Source organism: Eumetopias jubatus, unplaced genomic scaffold (genome assembly GCF_037043125.1).
Source record: "Eumetopias jubatus isolate StellerSeaLion01/CBP00866 unplaced genomic scaffold, mEumJub1_p1.0 scaffold_1, whole genome shotgun sequence".
Classification (NCBI taxonomy): Eukaryota; Metazoa; Chordata; class Mammalia; order Carnivora; family Otariidae; genus Eumetopias; species Eumetopias jubatus.
Window position 1 is genome coordinate 212837006 of NW_028274807.1, and position 9042 is coordinate 212846047.

A 9042-nucleotide genomic window follows, 5' to 3' on the forward strand; every position below is an offset into this window, starting at 1 on the left:
TACTATTATCAACCCCTCTTCTGTTACCATGATCCAGAAAGGGAAGATGGGGAGGGGAGAGGGAAAAACCCACCAGTGTGGAGGAGGCATGTGCACGCCCACATTCACAGCAGCACTGTTCATTAACAGCCAAAAGGTGGAAAGCAACCAACCCTAGTGTCTACCGACAGATGAATGGATAAACACAATGTGGTGCATCCGTACGCTGGAATGGTATTCAGCCTCACAAAGGGATAACGTTCTGACACCTGCTACAACAGGGATGGACCTGAAAACACTTGCCAAGTGAAGCCAGCCAACAGTCTCTGGCATACACGGAGCTCTGAATGCAGATGGCCTTCTGGGGCGTAGGGGCTGGCCCCATTGTCTGGCGCCAGGCCCTGGGCTGATCAGGACAGGGGGTAGTTACCCCGAGTGTGAGAGCCCCGCAGAGGAGGGGGCTGGGGGTGTGGGCTCTGCATTGACTGGTCTGCACAGAAAGGTGCAGTTTGGGCAAGTTGTTTCACTCTCTCTAGGAATTAGCGAGCCCTGGGAGGGGCAAGTCTTTCCCAGGTCAGCAAGGCCCCGAGGTGATAGAGCATCAGAATACAGAAAATAGGGGCGCCTGGTGGCTCAGTCGGTTAAGTGTTCGATTCTTGATTGGGACTCAGGTCATGATCTCAGGGTCGACAGGTCGAGCCCCGCGATGGGCTCTGTGCTGAGTGCGGAGCCTGCTTGGGATTCTCTCTCTCCCTCACCCTCTGCCCTGCTCCCCCCAAAAAGATGAAAGATTTTAGCATCTTTGAATTTCTCCTCATTATGACAAATAACAGTTGGAAATTTGAGGACAAGAGAACATATTATATAAATACAGTTACAGTTGTTATATAAAAATAGTTAAACTTGTTATATTTTCTAGACTTCATGATCTCCCTGGTGTCAGATCCAGAAAGTCTCCTTCTAAGAAGAGCAGTTGTGTGAAGGCAAAACAGATAAAAAACATTTCCAGATTACCAAATTCATAATCTGCCACATCGCTTATCAAGCCTCATGCTCTAATCTGTCACTACCGACGATTTGTGTTTCTTCCAAGACTTCATTCTAACACATTTAGATTGGTTCTGAATCCGTTCTTTCCTCTGAGCAAGGAAGGCAATACCATCGCTTTCTTCTAATGTAAAAAGAGTCTTTTAAAAAAAAAAATCACCAGAGAAACTTCTTTATTTTTTTTTAAAGATTTTATTTATTTAACAGGGGGAGGGTAGAGAGAGAGAGAGAGAGAGAGAGAGAAGCAGGCTCCCCACTGAGCAGAGAGCCCAACACGGGGCTTGATCCCAGGACCTGGGGATCATGACCTGAACTGAAGGCAGATGCTTCACCGACTGAGCCACCCAGGCATCCCTGTAAAAAGAGTCTTATGAGATTCCAGGGCAGTTTAGCTCAGATGCCCATACAGAGCATCCCCTCCGAGTGGTTCTCCCCCAGCATGCTTGTGCTGGGGGAACTCAGTTGCCCTGCAGAGGGCTGGCTTCCTTTGCAGTCGAGGGTGTCAGCTGGAGCCGTAGAACCCCCTCCAGACGAGTCAGCTCCTAGTGAGTCGATACCACACTGCTCCCCGATTTCTCTGCTCTCAGCCTGCTTGAAATCCCTCCCAAGGAGGTGAGAAGTGGCTGGCTTAGCTCCTTCCCTCCTATATCCCCTTGCTCAGGGAGTTGAAAAGGATATGGTGAGAAAGTCTTGAATCACTGGTATTTAACTTCTGTGGGAATAAACACGCACAGCTGCCAACATTAATTTTACTTCCGGTCCTTCCGGTTCTAGTTCGAGTTCGAAGGACCATCCACTAAGCCACGTGCCACATCAAAAGTCACTTCTACGGGATAAAAGGCACGGTATGCTTTGTTGGCAGAAACAAATGGTGCCTTTGACCTTGTAAACCGTGAGACCTGTGCTCAGTGTGTAAGAACTGTAACGATCTGGGCACACTAGAGAGCTTTGTATCACGATTTGGGGGAAATTGAGGCTACATAGTAGTAAGTACACTTTGTATCTTGAGGATTTTCCTGATTTTAAAGAAATCGTCATGTTTTTCAAGTCAATCAAAACAGAGAGTAAAAATAAAAAATCTACCCACACCTATATCCAGGAATTTTCCTTTTTTTTTTAAATTTAATTTTCAGGTTCTTTCATACCTACTATTTCCTGAGATGAGATGATGAATAAAATAGTTGTAAGAAGGTGGGTATATGTTACTATTCTGACTCTATCCCCCAGATCAATTTCGAATACCGTTTGTTTACGTAGACTCCACACCCAATGTGGGGCTTGAACTCACCACTCGGGAGATCAAGAGTCACATGTTCTACTGACTGAGCCAGCCAGGAGGCCCCAGTTTCAAATACTATTTAAAAAAGAAGTTTGGGAAAGATTCTACACTTTATTACGTGTTCTGTGTCCTGGGGAAAAGAGTGAAGGCATCAGCACATGATGGGGAGTGTCTATGAAGTCCCTGAGACCAGTGGTGAGGGGTCTGAATGCAGTGGGGGGGATTTCTGGTTTTAATAACACCTTTGAGGTGGAATTCACATACTATGAAATTCATCCTTTTAAAATGTATACAATTCAGTGGTTTTTCATATATTCACAGAGTTGTATGACTATCACAATATCTAATTTTAGGATATTTTTATCGCCGCCAAAAGAAACCCTGTGCCTGTTCCTCACTTCCCCCAGCAAGCACGGATCGCTTCCTGTCTCTGTGGCTTCGCCTCTTCTCGGAGGGGAGGGCATACATGATCCAGGTGGCTTGGGAAGGCAGTATACTAACTCCTTGAGTTTATACAGCACTTAATGATTTATAAAATGCATTCACCGTCACCTAAGTATCAATAAATATCACGAAATCAAAAAAAAAAAAAAGGGGGGGTGTGTGTGCCTGGGTGGCTCAGTCAGTTGAGCACCTGACGCTTGATCTCAGCTCAGGTCGTGAGTTCAAGCCTCATGTTGGGCTCCACGCTGGCTAATAAGCAAGAAGGAGCAGCCATGTGAAAGGGCAGAGACAGGACGGCTGGCGGAGGACTGGGGGCTGGGAGCCACCATCCTGTCGGGAATTGCCACATCCTAACACACAGATGAAGGGGGAAGTTGGGGTCGTCGATGCCGGGACCTCTTCTACCCCCGTCATGCCCTCTGCCATTGAGACTTCTCTGGAGTGGAGGGTTGAGGGAATTGCCAGGGTGGAGCTGGGGTCCAAGCACTGTGGGGGCCCTGTCTTCCCCAGGCTCGCACTCCTGGCTTCTGGCACATTCAGCCCCATCTGCTGATGGAGCTGTCCCGGGAGCCCTGCCCCATTCTGCCAGTGGCTTCACCCTCCTCCTCCCTACGCTTGCCCCTCCTGGTTCCACAAAACCTCCCAAGGTCCTTGACCCCCATCCAGACTTGGCCTCTCTGCTGTTCCTTCTCATAGCTCCAAGTTCCTCACGGCGCTCAACCTGGCCTGTGGGAATTCACATGTGTGTTATTTAATGGATATGTGTCTTTCCTGTGCAGCCTGCACTTCCCTAACGATCTGTGATGAAGGCTCAGGTTTTGGCTTTTGCTTCTTTTAAAATTTCCAATCCGGGGGCGCAGGCAGTTGAGCGTCCAACTCTTGGTTTCAGCTCAGGTTGTGATCTCAGGGTTGTGAGATCGAACCTCACACTGGGCTCCGTGCTCAGTATGGAGTCTGCTTGGGGATCCTCTCTCTCTCTCCCTCTGCCCCTCCTGCTCATGCTCTCTCTCTCAAATAAGTAAATCTTTATAATTTCCAATCTGCCGTGAAGCAATACGTGGTTCCCCACCAATTCGTATGTTGCAGTCCTAACCCTCGGCACACCTCTGAATGTGACGTGACTGGGAAACAGGTTCATTGCCGGTATGATTAGTGAAGATGAATTCATCCTGGAGGAGGGTGGCCCCATATCCCATACGACTTTGTCCCTTTAAAAGGGAAATTTGGACACAGGTACACACACAGGGAGACCTGTGTGAAGACAAAGGCAGAGATCCTGATGAGGCCACCAGAAGCCAGGGAACACCAGAGATGGCCAGCAAGCACCGGACGCCAGAGAGAGGCCTGGAAGGGAGTCTCCCTCACCCGCAGAAGAAACCAACCTCCATCTCTGACTTCTGGCCTCCTGAACTGTGATACGATAAATTTCTGGTTTTTTAAGCCACCCTTGCAAACGAATACCTAGATCTCCTGACTCCCTGTTTCCATGGGAATGGACCCATTTGGAGCCTTAAAGGTTGACACCATCTGAGCTGAGCATCCATGGGTGAGTCAGCTGGTCTCACTCATTCGCATCAAATTCTTGGCAGCTGAAACACCTAAGATGATTTTTGTCTTTTGATTGAGGTGAAATACACATAACAAAATTCACCCTTTTAAAGTGAGCTGAATCAGCGGCGTTTAGTGCATAAATGTTGTGCAACCACCACGCTCTGTAGTTCTAGAACATTTCCATCACCCTAAAAGGGAATACTGTCCCCACGAAGCAGCTGCTCCCAGTCCCTCCTCCCTTGCCCCTGGCAATGACTAATTTACTTTCTATGGATTTACCTGTTCTGGACATTTCTTATCAATGGAATCAGACAACATGTGACTTTTTTTTTTTAAGATTTTATTTACTTGAGAGACAGAGAAAAAACACAAGTCGGGGGGGAGGGGAGGGGCAGAGGGAGAAGCCGACTCCCTGCTGAGCGGGAAGTCCGGTGCGGGGCTGGATCCCAGGACCCCAGGATCATGACCTGAACCGAAGGCAGACGCTTAACCAACTGAGCCCCCCAGGCGCCCCAACATGCGACCTTTTGTGTCTTGGCTTCTTTCACTCAGCGCGTTTTCTAGGTTCATCCGAGTAGTAGCATGTCAGAGCTCACTCCTTTTTATGGCTGAGTCCTATGCTGCTGTATGGATGGACCACCATTTGCTTATCTGCTCACCCACGGACCAGCCTCTCTCAGATGTTTTACACAGTGAAGATGCGCAGATTGTATGCAAGAATGGCTGGAAGGCCGGAGGCCGTAGGGGAAGAGGCACAGTGGCCCAGGCTGGCAGGGCCAGGAGCCAGTGGAGAGCGTGGGTGAGGAGGGACGTGGGCGGTGATGGGGGGGAGGTAAGCAAGCTTCCACCGGAGGGCGAGCACATGCGGAGGGAAGTGCAGCTGGGGCTGCTGGTAGGGGGAGAGGACAGACAGGTGCCCAGCTGCTGCTCCTATGCAGTGAGAGGGCAGACCCACAAAGGCTGGGAGCAATCCCAGACATACCGTCCAGAAGGAACTGGCTCCTTCTCCAGCAGAAGGAGCTGTGCTGGGCTGTGGGCTTTGGGCCTCCAGGGGCTCAGGGCCAGGGCTGACCTGTTCCCCGACTTCAAGCGGCCTGCGGAGCCAGAGGCCCTCAGGGTGGGCTGGGAGCCCAGGAGGGGCAGTCCCCCAGACCAACACCCAGACCACGGGAGGTCCTTGGATCCCATCAATGCCCACCTTGCTTCTTTTGGCACCGAGTACTGTCCACCAGCAAACCCACTGTGGATTTTCACAGGCACTGGCCAGGACTGGGTACATCCGGCTGCGGTCAACACCAGCGGGGGGTGGGGGGAGCTGGTTCGTCCCCACCTGGGCACCAAGGGCAAGGGAGTCTTGGCCGCACGAGGAGGCCCGTGGGCTCCATGCAGCAGGTGGTGCGAGATGCAGCTGAGCAGGCGGCTTTGGGGAGCAAGTGACCCTCGGCAGACCCACACAGCCCCGCACTCGGTGTCATGCTCTGCTGTTGCCATTCAATGTTCTCAGTACATTTTTAAAACTTTATTTTTAATTGTGGTAAAATACGTATGACATAAGATTTACCATTGCAACCATTTTTAAGTGCACAGTTCAGCGGCACGAAGCACACTCACCCTGTTGTGCAGCCACCCCCACCCTCCGTCTCCAGAACGTTCCATCTCCCCACATGGAGACTCTGTCCCCATGAAGCATGGACTCCCCACCCCCTGCCCCAGCCCTGGCTCCCACCCTCTCCTCTCTGTGTGGACGGGACTCCTCTGGGGACCTCCTGGGAGTGGGGTCCTGCGGGATGTGTCCTTCTACGTCTGGCTCCTCTCACTGAGCCCGGTGTCCTTGGGGTCCGTCCACGTCGTGGCAGGTGTCAGGATGTACTTTCTTTTTAAGGCTGAATATATTCCAATGTATGGACGTTTTTATCTGAAATATTTTCTTCTAAGTAAACTCTGCACCCAACATGGGGCTTGAACTCATGACCCCGAGATCAAGAGTTGCATGCTCCATTGACTGAGCCAGCCAGGCGCCCCTTATCTGAAATTTTTGAACAAAGTGCATTTTCATTCTGCACTGGGGCTCACAAATTATGTAGCCTGTGCTGCTGGCCACCATCACATGAAATCCAGCAGGAGAAATCCTTCTAGGCAGCAGACAGCTTGCTTAGTCTCCTCCCTGAAACTCACGAAGGGGAATTCAGCGCCAGGGCACATGATGAAACCCCACTGCACTGCTTTGGGGGAGCACAGAGAAGACCTGGTGACAAACCTTGGAGGGGGCCAGGTATGGGTTGAATTGTGTCCCCTGAAAAATACATGCTGGTGTCCTGACCCGGAGGACCTCAGCATGTGACCTTATTTGGAGACAGGGTCTTCATGGAGGTGATCAAGTTGAAAGTTAAGGTCGATAGGGTGGGTCCTGACCCAATGGACTGAGGTCATAGAAAGGGGCAGTTTGGACAGACGGACACACACAGAGGGGAGAGGATGTGAAGGCACAGGGAGGTGGCCCACTACAAGCCCCATAATGTCCCCCTTCCTTTGAGACTCACGCCAGCCTGCAGGATGTCGCCAGGGGTGGCTGGGAGGGCCCTGACCTCTCCTTTCCTCTGCCCCCTGCCTCCACCGTCCTCACCAACAAGCTGCCACACCTTTCAGTCTGATTCCTGGCTTTTTAGGGATATAACCTGCATTGGGCAGGGGGAACTAAATGGGCCCAAACAGGAGGGAAGGAGAGGGAAGAAAAGGGGGTGCTTTACACACAATCTCTTTAAAATCAAAAAAATCATTTAAGACTGCACCGTCATGTGGCTGAAGGGTTTAAAAATAAATTGCCAAACACTGACATTTTTTTTTTCTGGGGTCACAAAAGCAGAAGAGTGTAATGTTTTGAGATTTTTAAAAAATTACCAGAAAAAAAAAAATCAGAAAGCCTTCTGACAAAGCAGATTTAAGGTTCGTGCTTCTGTGCTTCTGTGGGTCTGGGCCCCTGATGCCTCCACGGCTGGCGTCTTCCACCTCCGACCAGGTCTCTCCGGACGGCCTCATCTTCCATCAGTGGTCCACGCGGGACTCCGATCCCTCCACGGTTGGACACATCCCTAAGAGTCCCTTTATTTGGTCACTTCTGCTTTTCACCTGGAACCGCTGCGGTGCGGTCCATTTGTCCCTGTGAGTGCACACGCCACAGATGCCCTGTGAAAACCCTTGCGATGGACCTGCCCGCTCGCAGCCCTCGGCCTGTCCAAACATCAGCGGAGAGGCGGACGCGCTCCGCAGGGCGGAGGCACCAGTCGCCCCTCCACCGCCTGCCTCAGCCCAGCTTGCTGGGGAGGCCTGTGAACCTCGAAGAGACAGACACACCGCGCTGCAGCCCCCCCCCGCCCCCCGCCCTGGGGAAAGGCAGTGTGCGCACCTACACCTGCCTTCGGAGCGTCTGCCCCAGAGCCTCTAGTTCGAGCACGTGTGACTCTCCTCAGGAGTCCCGTGGGCCTGGGCTAGGCACCCTGGCCTTCCGAGGGGCCCCTGTGGGAAGTTTCCGGTTGCCACGAGCTGTGTGTGTGTCAAGTCAGACCGTCCCCACCACGCCATCCACATCTGGTGACGATCCACGCAGCGGTTTCCTCGGGACACAGCAATTTTATTTACGCGGATGAAGGAGAATGTTTGCGTTCACTCGTAGAGGAAAACTGGCTTTGGCTGAGGCAGCACGTCCTCCTACCCTGGATTCCAGAGTCTTTCCTGTGGGGCCCCTGATGGTTTCCGGAGCTCCAGGCCCTGCACAGACTGCTTCTGGGACCACATTCTCACAAAACTAAGGGGCAGGCCAAACCTAGGATGCTCTATACCAAATTGGTTTAAAAAAAAAAAAAACTGAATGACATCTCTTCTCTAACCGGCTAAGCTTCGGTTATATCATCTGTAAAATGGGTACATGAGCACCACTCAGAGTAACACCTCCCTCACAGAGATGTGTCCATAAAGGGCAGTAAAGTACTCTGTAAAGCGAACAGCATGACTCGTGGCTAACAGGAGCTACAACTGCCCGTCACCACCTTCTAGATACATCCAACCCGTCCCTGCTCAGCCAGCTCCCACTCAGACACCACTCCCCCAAGGGCCCTCCCCTGCAGCTGCACCCACCCGGCTCTCAGTTCATCCGCACAGGCTGGGGGTCTTCGGGCTGGTTCTTTCTGACCTCTGCCAGGCCCCAGCACGTGAAGGAAAGCAAGGTGTTCACTTGGGATAAATGCTCCCAGGCCAGCTTTAACTGTGCTGCAGGACGGCCGTGTGGCTTCCCAAAGCTGGTGGGGTGGAAAGCCCGGGGCTCTGCCACTGGTCAGGGGCTCAAAGCCCCGGGCCACCACCGGCTGTCCTGCTCTGAGTGGGCTCCAGGCCAGCAGCAGAGGTAAGGGGTCAGTTCACTGTGCCCCCACAGCCCCCACCCTCATGTCACAACTCGGATCTTATTATTAAACACAAACTGCCGTTTCCCAGACAACAGTGGTGTCTGTGATTTTCTCCCTTCTCTTCTGGAAATCCTTTCAAATTGTGCCAAGATATTACTGAGGTTAAACAGAAAAACCAAAATTCAAAGACAAAGGGATGCGGGCGTTAGGCCCTTGAACGGAAAAATGAAAGCATCTCAAGAGGAGACCATCTGGTGGCAAGAGATTCCACACCGCCCCCTCCTTGCACACGGGGCTCAGTCTCTCGGGCTCCACAGTCTGGGGTGAGGGGGAGTGTGGGGTAAA